This window comes from Elaeis guineensis, chromosome 4, assembly GCF_000442705.2.
Source record: "Elaeis guineensis isolate ETL-2024a chromosome 4, EG11, whole genome shotgun sequence".
In the NCBI taxonomy this organism is placed as follows: Eukaryota; Viridiplantae; Streptophyta; class Magnoliopsida; order Arecales; family Arecaceae; genus Elaeis; species Elaeis guineensis.
In genome coordinates, this window is record NC_025996.2 from 23,907,277 (window position 1) to 23,923,433 (window position 16,157).

Sequence of the window (16,157 nt, forward strand, 5' to 3'; positions counted from 1 at the left end):
AATATATACCCTGCACGTGTATCTCATCATCTGACTGATGAACAGGAGGATCGTGCTGTGCTGATGATGAAGAAGGACAGAGCTCAGAATGCTGTACAGCTGAACTGGCCTCAGGCTGCTGTGCTGAAAAAGATGTACCGGCCTCTGTCTGTGAAAACTAAAACTGCACACCAGCATATCGTCCCCTGCGACGCATGATGTCACCTAGCATTTATATAAATAAAAGGTAGAATCAATTAATATATGGAGTAAAATAACACAATAATTAATGTAAATTATATACATCATAAATAATTATTATCAGTAACAATCAAGCAGTAGTGTTTCCTTCAAATTCTGTCCTAACCAACATCGTCGTAGCATTTAAATCATCAGCTGGCACAAAATTGTAGGGCATACATTGTGTATAAGTGTCATCGTCATCATCCTCCACTTGGTTTTCCATATCATATAAGTCTCTAGGTTTTGTTTTGATGATAGTAAATCAATCTTTATCTTTTGCATCTTGTACATAAAATATTTGACGAGCTTGAGATGAAAAAATGAATGGGTCATCCTTCAATAACACACCAGTGTGTATCAACCTTGAAAAATTTACAAGTGTAAATCTATTTGCATCTTGCTTCAAATCCTTTGGTGAGTTTATGTCTACCCAATCACATTTAAACAATACTACTTAAAATTTTTCATAATAATCCAGCTCATAGATATCTTTAAGTGCATCATAATAGGATTTTCCATCCGCTTCCACCATAACACAGCTATTCTGTATTTTTCTAAATTTTTTCTGTTCTCTAGTATGAAATTTAAAGCCATTAATTATGAAACCGTTATATCTATTCACAATCTTGTTAGGTCCTCGAGCAAGAGCTATTAGTTCATCTAAATTATTTCTCTCCATCATCTTTGATATCTAAAAAAAATATTATGAAGTACTGTTGAGTTATCTGATATTAAATATGTATCAAAAATTAATATATCCCATAATTAAATATAAATCACACCTAATTCGAAAGCCACATAGGAAATAACTCGACCAAACATCGCTGTTCAATCCTTGCATTAGGATGAATATTATGATTGGCTCATCTTTGATAAATTAAAAATTTACTGCATAAAATATAAATATATCATTTAGAACATTATATCTAATATAAAATTTAAATCTTAATGTCATGCCTTAAATATACTAACATGCGATGGTCAGATATTATGTCACTATGAAGTAACACATAACAATGTGCTTGTGCTAAAGATTTTTGATCAAGTACAATACTTTCAGCTCTTCCCAAGAATTTTTCAGCAGTTGAAAACTTATACAGTTTTGCATTCTCCACAAAGTCATTATGCCATTGAGGTCGACTAAAAATAGTCTCTACACCTTGAAGATATCTTGAACAAAATGTCAAATATTCATCAGTAATATATCCTTCAGCAATCGAGCTCTCGGGATAGGCTCTATTTCGTACATAATCTTTAAGACGCACAAGTTACTTTCAAGAATTAAATATTTATTAAAATATCAGTATGCTATTATTTCTAATAAAATTATCAAAAGATTTAAGGTTTGCAATAATACCTCTCAATAGGATACATCCATCTATAATGTACCGGTCCACCAACTTTAACTTCTGAAGCTAGGTGAATGAGCAGATGTACCATAATAGTGAAAAATTCAGGAGAAAATTTTTTTTCTATCTGGCAGAGTGTAATTGTAATATCGGACTCTAACTGATCAAGTTTTTGAGGATCAATAACTTTTGAACATAATGCCTTAAAGAATAACGATAATCGAAGTACAATTGCAATAATTTATTTCGGCAATGACGATCTTAAAGCTATTGAAAAGATATCTTGCATCAATATGTGACCATCATGATTTTTAAGATTTGAAAGTTTTCGATCCTTTAGATGCACACATCGTGAAATATTTGATGCATATCCATCAGGTACCTTGATACTTTTCAAAACTCCCAAAAAATTATTCTTTTCTCGAGTAGACATTGTGTAACATGCAGGAGGCACATAAATTCTATCATTAGCAAGCATTTTAGGATGAAGCTCCTGTCAGATACTCATTTCTTTTAAATCAAGACACATCTTCATGTTATCTTTGCTCTTTCCATCAAGGTTTAAAAATATTCCAAGTAAATTATCATAAACATTCTTCTCTATATGCATGACATCAAGATTGTGCCGAATAAGATTATGTTTCCAATAAGGTAAGTCAAAAAAGATACTTTATTTTTTTCATAAATATTTACTGGGCTGTTGTGTAGATGCTATCTGTGTGTCTTCCTCATTTTCCTCCTCGAAATAATTATCTGGATCTTGAAACACCTCTGCATCTATAGTACTGATACTGACTTCCTCTAGTAACCCTTCGTGCATTGAGCTTTCAACATCATCCCTTTCTCTTTTTTTAGAGGACTTTGAGTGCTTACCATAGCTGTAATTGATGCCATCCATTTATCTATGAACATCAGTTTCAGAAGGTGGAATAGGGGCACATCCCAATTCTATAATACCATCAAACAAATCTTTCTGAAATCGAAACGGATGATTTACTTCCAACCATCGACGATGTCCCATGTAATAAAATTTACCTCCATATTTTAACCAAATTGAATATGTTGAATCTTCACAATAAGGACATGCGATTTGTCCCTTTGTACTCCAACCAGATAAATTGGTATATGCTGAAAAATCATTAATAATCTATAACAAAGCTGTCCGTAGTTTAAATATTTAGTCATTGGAAGCATCAAATGCATCAATATCCTCTCACAACTGTTTCAATTCCTCTATTAAAGGCTGTAGAAAAATATCAATATCATTGCCTAGACCTTTATCTCCTGGAATAATCATTGACAAGATAAGTGATGATTGTTTCACGCACATCCACGGTGGCAAATTGTAAGGTATCAAAATGACTGGTCAAGTACTGTAGGTAGAACTCAGGATCTGAAATGGATTGAAGCCATCAGAAGCTAAGCCAAACCTAACACTGCGAACATCAGAGGCAAAATCAGGATGCCTATCATCAAATACTTTCCATTGAAGACTATCTGTTGAATGTCTCAACATTCCATCCTTTGTACGTCCTTCATCATTTCATCTCATTGATGAAGCTATTTTTGATGATGCATAAATCCTTTTCAATCTAGGTATAAGAGGAAAGTAACGCAATACCTTCGTCGATTTCTTTTTACTCCGTATTGCATCCAATTCATTCAGTATATCATCTCGATCTTCTTTTTGTGTTATCCATCTTGAAGATCCACATACATTGCATGACTCTTGATTAGCATTTTCACCCTGATATAACATACAATCTTTCGGATAACTATGAATCTTTTCGTATCCAAGATCCAATTCCTTTACTACTTTCTTGACTTCATAATACGATGGTGGTAAACGAGTGCTTTCTGGAAATGCATCTTTTAATAACTTGAGCAGCATGATAAAACTCTTCCCAGACCATCCATTCAAATATTTTAAATAGAATAAATGTACAAAAAAAAAAATCTTAGAAAATTTCATACAATCCGAATATAAATCTTCATGTGCATCTTTCATTAAGGTGTGATAACGAGCTGTCTCATCATTAGATGTATGTATAGGCTCCACAACATGCATATATTTCGTATGCGTACATCCATCAAACATTCCAACTATTTCTTGTATACTACTGGATTCTTTTAAATTTTGAATACCAAATCCAAAAGTATCTGTGATCAAACCCCTTATATCATCATCTCTTGCAGAATTATCTTGTAGGCTAGTGGATCCAAAATGAGTCAGGGATTGGTTACATGATGATGGCAACATAGATTCTTCATGAAAAATTCAGTCGGTATAACCTCTTAAAAAATCATTCCATACCAAATGTTCTTCAACAATTTGTGGATCTAAAGAAGAACTATTTACACATTTCCGACATGGACATAAAATCTTTTCATTTAAACTACTTTTTTTCATACCAAATTTAATGAAGTCATGAACTCCATCTAAATATTCTTTACTATTCCTTGATTTATTTATCCAACTTTTGTCCATTGTAGGATAAAAATGATCGAACTTGCAACTTATCTAAAAATAAAAAAAAAATTATACAATCTATATTAATGCAATGAGTAAAAAATATCAGTCATTTCATAAAATCTAAAAAAATAACAGCTATTGTAGTTCATTATATAACTTGAAGATTTAAAAATACATCTAGATATGATATGGTTTACATAGTAAATGCTTGCTATCATCAACTAATAGGTAAAGAAGGTCCTATTCCATTCAGAAAATGTATTAATTCTATAGGTCAATTACAATAATCAAATGATATGCAACAAGAGCCAAAAAAAATTTCGACAGTATTTTTTCTTAGTTCTGCCGTATAGGGAGAACAAAAAAAAAATATCGTCTGAAATTTTTTTCGAACCCTTAGCATACCATTTGATTATTGTAATGACCTATAGATTTACTCATATTTTCCAAACTGTCCATACTGGGCAATCAATTGACCAATGTACATAATTCTTTTATCCGTACAAAAATAAATAAATATACGGATACAATAGAATATGTACATTAATCAAAAGATGGATCTATGATTCTATGCAATATATTTTTTTTTAAAATTAATTCATAATTAACATTGCCTGACATCTTTCATCGGTCTGAGCGTGTAGGGCTGGATGCCTTCGACGCCAACTGGGACCAAAGACTCGAGTGTGCAAGGCCGAGACCCAAGTCTCGTGCATGTTAATTAAATATTGTGCACTGTGTCATAAATTTTTAACAACTAAATTAGATAATTATTCGATGGTAACCAAATAACAAAAGAATCAACAAAATAAATCCTTAGGATTAGCATGCATCCTAACCAAGTCGTTCAAAATTCTCATATACAATAAAACAAACAATCTCTTTCCCAAAGTCAGTCTAGCCATCAAAAGCTAAGACATCACAATTAAATCTAAAATAATTAACAAAAATAATTAAAATATTATCTAAATCCTCTAACTACTACGTACACTTTCAAATAATGCCATACACGAGAATAATCTTTCAATCTAAAAAACAAAACAATATTAGAGAAATGAATTACTTACAATGGACAATAATACGAGAAAATACTGGACGATATTGTTTTTGTCAAATACATGCATTCAATAAAAAAATATGATAGTCAATAATTAAGACCTGGGCCAAATTAATATCGAGCTACTAATGTATACTTTCAACTAGTATTAATTTTTATCTTGTGTCAGCTAGTCACATTTTCAAAAAGTATTTCTAAGTTAACTGTATGAAATATTAAAGGCGATATACAATGTAATACCTAACAATTTATCATAAATATAGGGTAAAATATTATTTCTCGATATTTTTTAAAAATATCACTACAATAATGTCACGAATTATATAATGAAGATGAGCTACAAACTAATACATGAAAATTTATCATGAATGTGGAGCACAGTGATATTTCCTAATATTTTTAAAATATTATTAAAATAATATCAAGGATCATATGATAAATGTGAGCTGCATAAAAAAATAGTTAGTGTTCCTCATTGTTTTTCTTTTCTCATTTTTTTTGATTTTATTAATTTTTTTAATCTTTTAAAATAGGAGTGGCAATTTTAGTCGATTCATCGGGTATCTTATCTAATTCGATTCGAATGAGGTGAGTTTTATCCAATTCAATTAGAATTTGAGACAGGTATAGATTTAAAAAAAAATAAATTATGTGGTAAAAAAGTTGTTAAGCACTGTCGATACGATAGCTTATTGCCTTAATCAACAATGAACATTGAAATACGGTCAGATTTTCAACCGCATCTCTCCTTTTTTTTTTCCCCATGAGGTAAGATGATCCATGGATTTGATCCAAGACTGGGTGGAAGGGAGAGTTCATGCCTCTCAATAATCATTTTCATCCATCCAAAGCTTGATTTATCGTTTGAAATGGAACACCATTAGTAATTAATTATGACTTCCTTAATAAGAGCTCATAGGAAATTTGCTTTTTGGGTCCTACAAATATAATATATGGAATTGACCTAAATGCCCATTCATTGACATTTTTGGTTACTCAGATTTTAGCAATTAATATAGATAAAATATGGTACTTATTATGTAATTATAATTCAAGATCATTCTATTTTATAAAATTTGAATCATACAAGTATGGAAAGGATTAACAATATATGATATATAAATTCATATAAAAACATATATACTTAATAAAAAAATATAACTATATAGAGCAAAATCGCTTATGCATAAAAATAGCATATATATAAATAAGTGATTAATATTCAAAAACTCGATCGACACCTCGATTTGAGAACTGGAGTGTCAAAACTTGCTAAACGTTCTCCTATCTAAAAACTCATTCTCCTACAAAATTAAGTTCAATCAAATATATATATATATATATATATATATATATATATATATATATATATATATATATATATATATATATATATATATATATCTTCTAGTAGATTTAACAATGTAGACCATCTATTGGTGCCTGCCGGGGTCTATCCCTAGCCCTTTTGATTTCTGGCAATCACTTGGATCCACAGATGAGAGAAAGAAGGTGAGACAGAGGATAGATACAAGAGAAAAATGTAACTCTTTCTTCTTCTTCAATAGAGTTCCCTCTTCTTGTCAAAGACGACCGCGAGAGACCAATGTCCCGTGACCCCATAAAGGCGTCCGGCAGTGAAGAGGCGACGACCCCTGTAGCAACTACAGCCAGTGGTTGTCGGTGAAGCAAAGAAGAAGAGGAAAAAAAGTAGGGGAGACACTGTTCCCGAACATCCGACAGCTTGCCAGTCCAAAGCACAGGGGCTATAGGGGCAGAAAAAAGGGAAGAGAAGGAGGCAGAGGGCGGATACCTCAGTCTGGCGAAGCCAAAAGGCGATTCCACGAGCCTTTTCGATGCAAATCGGAAAGGTGTACGGCATCGGCGAGGGAGATGGTGGGATGCGGTCAGGTCGGGAAGGGGGATCGGGGGGTCTTTTGGGCCTGCGAAGATGGCCGTCGGGTGGGGAGAGGGGAGGAGGGCCGGTGGGGTGGCTTCGAGGAGGACGGACGGCATACGGCATGAACGGCGTGGGTGCAGCGTGCACGGATGTGGCAGCAGAGGGGAGCGACGAACGGCGGTGCAGCGTGGACGGCAGGTGCGGCATCGGCGATGGACAATCGATGGAGATAGGGGCTGGGAGGAGATTAGGGCACGGAAGAATGGGAGGAATGGGTGGGAGGGGGCGGCGGCAGATAAATTAGGGCACGGGAGAATGGGGGTCGGATTAAGCGAATCTAACGACGCTTTTTAGCGTCGTTAAATAATGATGCAAAAAAATATCGATATTTTCTTTATTTAACGATGCTTTTGCTAAAAGCATCGGTGTTGACAATACTGAAATTTTATTATGTTTTTAAGTATCGTTGAAAATATAATACTTTTTAAAAGAGTCAGCAGGTCAGCGCAACCTGCCGATGCTTCCAAAAAGTATCGACAAAAAATGATAGTTAATTTCCCTTTTTACTGTAGTGATGTACGTTTGTTTCAAATTAAATATGATAGCAGTTGGCTTTACAAAGGTCCACGACAAGTTCAACAATAAGAAAGAATTGAGAAATAAGGTGAGAGAATCTCTACTAGGATTCAAATTATACATCTCCCTCGAGTGGAAAGGGGATGTTATTTAGTGATTCAGAGGATCACTACATCTCATGTAGGCCATTTTGATCCGTATGCATGGATAAGGTTCAAAAATAAGATTAATAATATCAAAAGTCAAATTGTAAATCAATATTTTTGAAAATTATAATCATACGATCTCTGATTGAAATAATTTTTTTCATATTTTTAAATATAAATAATTTTTCAAACTTTATGGCACTGTATCTATCTCTAAAAGGTACACCATACATAGCAATTAATACAAGTTCCTTTACTATGCCTTGAAATGGCCAATCGATGAGGGTTTCATCTTTGAGGAATATATAATTAGAAAAAAAATAAAATTGATATAAGAGCCGAAATCTATTTTGGTAGATTTTAGTTTTTCATGCTTATTTTTACTAGTGGTTGCTATTAGAAAAGCTGTAATTTTTTTAAACAAAAAAAAAATCTAATCTAGATTATATAAGAATTTATTTTTACTAGTACAAATAATTTTTCTACCTCAGTTTTGTCTATCTTTAATGAAAGAAACAATGTCTTAGATCTTATTTGGATCGGTTCCCTTCTTATTCCGTTCGAGTTGAGGTAGCTGAAGAAGTTCTCTTTCTTTCCAATCGGATCAGTCTGCTAACAAATAAGAATGCATTTACGACTTATTGGTATATGTATATATGAGTAAACCAACGGACCTTTTCATGTTGGTGCAATAGTCAATCATGCAAGCTATTTTTCGTATTGTTTTCAAGGCTAACTAAAATTTTATGCAATAATCTGCTAAAAGGTTGCTTAGTCGATTCAAGTTTTTCTCCTTTCAAAAATTCTTTATAAATAATGATATTGCTCATTTCCCTATGAAAAAATTATGGTTTCAAAAACTTATATTAGGCAATTAATGGGTTGGATATTATTAGGACAATCGAATCTGCTCCTCCTAATTTCAGCTTCTCGACTTATTGCCGATCATCCCGATTATGGATCGACGACAGACGATGGACCGTCAAAACCAAATCGCCGAAGGAGGTCCGATTCGACTACAACTTCTATGGATCTCAACACCCGACTTTCTATCAACATTAGGAGACAAATAATTGACTATTAATTGGCAAGCCGACCGACTGTCGGTAACACTCGATCGACTTCCATGGTAGATACGACATAATGATTTGATCAACTGCATAACTGCTGACCAGTCAGTATATCAAAATTACCAATCGATGGTCAGTCGGAATATCAATAGCACCGACATATGGTTAGTGTGTCATGCTTACCGACATAAAGTCGGCATATCAGAAACCGTCAGTGCATAAAGCTCATAACTACATACCATGATCGTCAGTGGACATTAACTGCCCACCTCACGATCACATAATGTCGGAATAAACGGGACTCACATACCTAACCGTTACGAATAGTTACCAATAATTCGTCTATAAAAAGAAGATAAATGAACAGTGTGGATAAGATACTTCTTGACTGATATTTTGTTAATTTTGATATTCTACTTTCTGTTCGACCATTCTTCACTGACTTAAACATCGGAGGGTCTCCATCGGATACAACTCCGATCGATGTGGACTTCTTTTGTAGGTGCTCTTCTCCAGCGTCAGGTGCTCTAAAAGATTGATCGCAATAAATTGACGCGCCAGATAGGGGGAGAAGCAAAAAAGTCTGATTATAGCAAAAATAAGAGCTCAAAATAACTTCACTGACTCTGTTAAGCAATCTTCTCGTCAGGAAGACCTCCCTCCTCCACATCTAATGGCAGAGCCCAATTTTTCGTATTCTGTTATCACTACGGACGTCCAACTTGCTGCTTTAATGTAGCAAATAAAAGTGTTGACGAAGGTAGTGCACAGCCTTCAACAACAACAGACACAGCAGTAGTAGCAACCGATGGCGGAGGAGCCGGCGGCGCATATAGTGCCATCCAGGCACAGTTGCCATGCTCCATGATGATCTCTTTCTTCGTTCTCAAAATATTGTTCGTCTCGACATTTTTGCCATGCCGAGCCATCACCTTTCCAGCACTCTTACTGTGCTGCCAGCCACTCGTGATGGTCTCCCTCTCATTCTCGACATCATAGCATTAAGAAAGAGAAGAGACCATACATGCCTTCGACTTCTCGATCCTTGAGTTCTTCAGGAAAATCTATCTTTGAATTCTCACAGCAATGATGGCTCAATGACTACGAACGTAAATTTAAAGAAATTAACTTCCAACTCATTCGACTTCGAGTGGATGGTCGAGGGTCCTCCAATAACCTTAGCATCTACACCGCTTCGCCTTTCTCCCAACACATCTTGAATGAGCCGATTCTGTCAAGGTTCAAGATACCGCAGATGGAGCCATATGATAGCTCCACCGACCCAATTGATCATTTGGAGAGCTACAAGGCTCTCATGATGATCCAGGAGACAACCGATGCTCTCTTATACATTGACTTTCTGGCTACCATTCGAAAAGCTGCTCAAGCCTGATACTCTGTGCTCCAGCTGGAAAGCATCCACTTTTTTCAGCAACTGCAATAATCATTCATGGCCCACTTCAGCACCAACCAAAAGATGCCACGAATATTCGATAGTCTTTTCTCCATCAAGCAGGATAAAGGAGAGATACTGAGAGACTTCATGGCACATTTCAACACCACCACACATGAGGTCTGGGACCTCAACGAAGATATGATCATCTCAGCCATGAAGAAAGATCTGAGGGGATCCGGGTTCATTTACTCCCTGGATAAAACTCTCCCTCAGACTTATGTAAAATTTCTGGAGTGCACGTACAAGTACATTCATGTGGATGAAGGCGCTACTGTCCGACGTCAAATAGAAGAAAAAGATCAGAAAAAGAAACAAAAAAAAAAGTAGAGCTCCAGCTGAATCGAATCGGTCAATAACCAACAAGAGAGCTTCACCCTATCGATTGAGTGTTGATCCGACTTTTCTTCAATGCCCTAGTGGGTCCCGCACCGACTGCGGGCCTCCACTTGGTGGCAAACAATCGAACCTCTTCCATCGAAGGCTGTCTAGCAGGTCGTATAGCTATAAGCAAAAAATAAAATGATTTGGTTATAATTTGAAGCAGATAAAAGTAAGAAATTAAAGAACTGCATTATGCTATACCTATGACGGATGCCGAACCAAGTCCAGCATCGTAGAGAGCCTGCTCCGTTAACAGTCCCTTCTATGGAGGAACTTCCATATCCTTCAGACATAGAAAGTCTTCTCTGTCAGTGACATCAACCTGATTATTCTCATTCGGACTTGTATTCGGACTCTCCTAGATAAAAAGAAAGTCCCAGGGTAAGGAAGAAGAAACAAAGAAAAACTGAGTCTTTCAATTATGAATAGAAGAAGAAAGATCGGTGATGAAAGATAGACCCTTCCTCAGAGAGAAGAACCACCAATCCTCAACATTAGGGTGGGGGTGAAGGATGAAGAAAGAGAGAAATCCAAGGCACGATCAGGATCATATGGCACAATAAAGCAAAGGTAACAAGGAACCGAATGGAATTTGGCGCAAGCTGAGCTGGACAGAGTCAGTAATAGTCCAGGATGTTCTGAATGAACTCCAAAATCAAAAAACAAAGGACAGACCGAAGATTTTCAACATAAAAAGTGACCTGATTTGGAGGAGAAAAAATCATCCGACCATCCAAACCAAGTGCAAACAACCAAAACTGCTCTGAGATATGATACTGCTCCCGAAGGTGGATAACTACAGACTCGATCATAGAAGAAACTTCTACCATCGGGCCCGAAAGAGAGTCGCTGACCAAACCAGTCGATCGTCTACCCTGAGAAGGTTGAGGGTTGGGTGCTCTACCTATAGGTCTATCATCCTCTACCCTAGCTTTACCCTTCCTACTGCTACTAGCCATCAGAAATGGCAGAAAATCGAAAAAAATAAACGAGGAAAGGAAGGAGAAAGAAGAAGTCTAACCTGAAGGTTAAAGAGAGACCTGAAAATCCTGGCTCATGACTTCCCCTGGAACTTAACAGAACCCTCAGCAACTACAAGAAGAACCTTCGAACTCTCAGAATGCAACAAAAAATCTTCAAAAGAAAGTGACATTACATATATAGAATCCCTTAACGGTCAGGATAAACTCGTTCAAAATGAGATTGTCTTGGATTTTGACACGTGGCTACATTAAAACTGATTATTAATCGGATGATTCGACGCACCTACCATTTGACTGTGCCATGTTACCACTATCTGCACGAACGGTTGAGAGCCAATAACAAATGGATGTATGGTGGCAATCGATTAGTCAGAATCAAATCGACCAAATCATCTGGCCGCCTAACCATCTTCTCGAATCGACATCCCAATGATGGCTGCACGACCATCGAAATGATAAAATAGCTGAAAATCTTTTGATTTTTGAGAGAATTATTAATACCTACTGCCGAATAGATCGTAGAATTAGGGCTCAAGACGACACGTGATAACTTCCATCGTCTAACATGTCAGGCCATGTGTCAAGTCATGTGACAGGCCACCTTGAACTTGAGAGTGGGGGGCAACTGTTAGGGCAATCGAATCTGCTCCTCCTGATTTAATATCAGCTTTTTGATTTATTGTCGGTCATCCCGATTATGGGTCGGTGACAGATGACAGACCATCAAAATCAAGTCATAAAAAGGAGGTCCGATTCGACTACAGCTTCTATGGATCTCAACATCCGACTTTCAATCGGTGTCAGGAGATAAATGGTCGACTATTAACCAGCAAGCCAACCAATTGTTGATAACATTCGATTGACTTCTCTGGCAGATACGACATAACGATTTGATCAACTACAACACACTGACCAGTCGGTATATCGAAATTACCGGCTGATGGTCAGTCGGAATATCAATAGCACTGACATATGGTCGGTGCACCATGCTTACCGACATAAAGTCAACATATCAGAAGCCGTTAGTGCATAAAGCACATAACGACTATATACCACGATCGTCAGTGGGCATTAACTACCCACTCCACGATCATATAGTGTCAGAATAAGTGAGACCCACATACCTAATCGTTATGAGTGGTTATCAATAATTCATCTATAAAAAGATGATAAATGAACAGTATGGGTAAAATGCTTCTGGACTGATACTCTACCAATTTTGATATTTCACTTCATGTTCGATCACTCTTCACTGATTTAAATATCGAAGAATCTCCGTCGGATACAACTTCGATCAGTATGGATTTCTTTTATAGGTGCTCTTTCTTGACGTCAGGCACTTCAAAAAATTAGCGGCAACAAATATTATGATATCTTGCTCCATAAAGTGGCTTAATGCTCCACCATATCTTTATTGCTTCTCCTTTGTAAACAAGTACCATCCTTGAATATCTCTATATTCTTGGATATATGCTATATTATTTCTGCACTTTTTTAATTGATCCACCAAATTGTTGTGGTTTCTCCCCCGTTAGTGATTATTGACCAAATAGACAGGTAAAAGAAGAGCGAAAAGACAACGGAGGCAACTGATCTCTAATAATGATTGTGAGCTTTAAAAATAAAATAAAATAAAATAAATCTTGCATCGGATGCTAGACCTGATCCAATCCTCATTATTAGAATGTGTTTGGTTGGGCTTTGATCATTTTTATACTGGCCTGGTTTAAGAAATCAATGGCTAATTTGATGTTGCCATTTAAAGCTACAGTATTTTATATTTTCATTACAACTAAGTCGAGGTGGGTTCATGTCGTGCATAGCCTAGACATGACCCAAATTAACTTTGGGTTCAGGATTTGAATATATATTTGATGTTAGGTTTAAGATAGGAGGGGATCGAGATTTTTAACTCATTTTGGCCAAGTCAAATTTGTTTTCTGAAACAGGGCCATGCTTGACTAGATTAGAGGTTGAGTCTTAATTTGGGCCCAAGCATGATGATCAATTGGTCATCGTAATGACCTTACAGACATGAATTGGGTTAAGTTGGATTAAATATTGGGACTTGAATCTACTCAATCTTTTTCAACCCTTAGGGTAAGCAATGAAAATTCAAAAAAATCCATCAATTTATATTTTAATGTATTGAACAACTGAATAATTTTATCAAACAATTGGGTATTGTTTATTTCTTCAATTTTTTGGACATTCACTTTTCCTAAGTAACCTACTACTCGTTGTAATTTATTCTATTATGTAACACCAATACCCAATGATGTACTCGTGCGTGAGGTGTGACTGATTGTCCACATTTCTCCATCCCTCTTTTATTTCCCAAACTCTGCTCCTCATGTGGCATATCTCTTGTTGCTACGAGGCTCAAAATCTAGAACAAAAGAAGTTAGGGTCAAATGAAGCTGGACTGGAGTGGCTGTAGTGATCTGATCTAACTCTCCTTTGAGAAATCCTATAAAATCAATTAAAAATCGGATGGAGATCCTTCGATTCTTGACCCTTCGATGTATAAGTCAGTTCAAGCCTCAAGAATAGAGAGTGAAAAAAAAAAGAAGAGCATGAAAAGAAGATTTGAATGGAACTGGAGAGATCAGGCGGAGTGAGAATTAGAGTTCTTCTTCAAGAGCAGGCAAAGTTTCCACCGACAGATTCTCCCCTAGTCCTAGAATTATAGACTTGCTGATAGAGGATCCCTTGCCTTCTATTTTATAGAGAGGTTGACAAGACCATTTCAAAGTTTATTAGATCATTAGAGAAATTGGTTAGGCGGTTAGAGCTATCTACAGGTGAGCTGGTGTATAGCTATATGTATGAGTTGGAAGTGAGGTCATATCTGATCGTTTCTGCCAACTATACATAAGATCGTGGCTAGTTGGGGCTTAGTTGTAGAGATTATGGTGGACTCTTGCAGGATGACTGCTGCTGTTAATGTAGTGGTTCACTTCGGTAAAAGATCAGGGTGAAACAGAGATCAGTTATTATCAGTTGAGACCTGTCATCTCAGACACAGAATATTAGAGTATCTCAATTCAGATCGATAAAATATCGATCGGAGTCTGCTTATTAGCAAGTTAGCGCACCGCAACTTGACGCTTCGAGATTGATAGTTCCTTAATCTCACATGATGATGCCACGTGGCTTGGAATTAGTTTAGTACACCAACATTTTGCCCCCCATTTTCTATGTCCAGGGTGATAACTTTCAGATTGGACTAGAAAGTAAAGGTATCTTCACATCTACCTTTCATAGATTAGGTGCTCACCAGTTTAGAAGATTTTTGCTATCGAGATCGGACTTTACTGGCTAGAAAACCTTCTCCCCATTCTTGTCCTTTGACTCTACTTTTATTGGTTAGGAGATCTTATCTCCATACTTATATATTTTGGCTTGATTTCTACTGGTCAGGAGATCTTATCTCCATATTTGTCTTTTGATCTAATTTTTATCAATCAAGAGATCTTATCTTCATATTTATCTTTTGGCCTGATTCTTATCAGTCAGGAGATCTTATCTCTATACTTGCCTTCTGGCTCAATTTTTATCGATCAGAAGATCTTATCTCTATACTTATCTTTTGATCCATTTTTATCGATCAGAAAATCTTATCTCCATATTTATTTTTTGATCCGATTTTTATCGATCAGGAGATCTTTTCTTTATACTTGTCTTTTAGTCCGATTTTTATCTGTCAAAAGATCTTGTCTCCATACTTGCCTTTTAGTCTAATTTTTTATTGGTTAGGAGATCTTATCTTTATACTTGCCCTCATGAGATTTTTTGAACTGAAAATTAGACTCGTACCTCTCTGAGATCTTGTCGGACTGAAAATTAGATTCTTTTTTGCCCCTGGGGCTCAATGATCCGCTGGTTCCGCTGCCAGATATAAAGGTGTTGCATCTCAATAGTATCAAAATTGAATATTTGGGATGAAAACGAAGAGGCCAGACCTTTCAGAAAATGATCCGCCATATCTCTCACCATCATTGCTTGAATGGGTGGTTTGAAAATACCAAATAAAAGTGGACCATTTGTCGACACTTAATTGGCTTACCAGCCCAAGCATGGATCGATCCGTCATGGCTAAATCTGGAGGGGGTATACCCAACCATCATCTGACTGAGTCATTGGATTAGCACCAAGGTCATGAATCAGCAATAAAGTCAGTTAATCTAGGCCGTTCGTTCACCTATAAAAGGCTATTGCCCCCCGATCACCGTTTATTTTTGCTATTATCGTATGGAGGTGCTGTCAGATTACTTTCAGAGACCTTGCTGTGCTGAACAGCCGTCAAAAATAGTGGAGAGCTCACTAGAGAAGGAGAAGAAGAGCTTGTTCTTCATCTCTTGAGAGGATTTCACCTGTCCCTTTTAGGTACCGACCCTCCCCCATCTATTCTTTTTCAACTGTAGAGTAGCCTTTTTTCCTTTTCACTTCTTTGCATCTCTTCTTTTCATTTACCTTTGAGAAATATGTCTAAGAAAAATAGAAAGAGAGAGAGTACTGTAGATGACCCACAGATTAGGTCG

General features: G+C 36.3%; 1 pseudogene; it reads right to left on the reverse strand.

Moving 5' to 3' along the window:
• Window positions 1-309: 309 nt before the first annotated feature.
• LOC140857519 (uncharacterized) lies at window positions 310-904 on the reverse strand (annotated as a pseudogene).
• Between the last annotated feature and the right edge of the window lie 15,253 nt (window positions 905-16,157).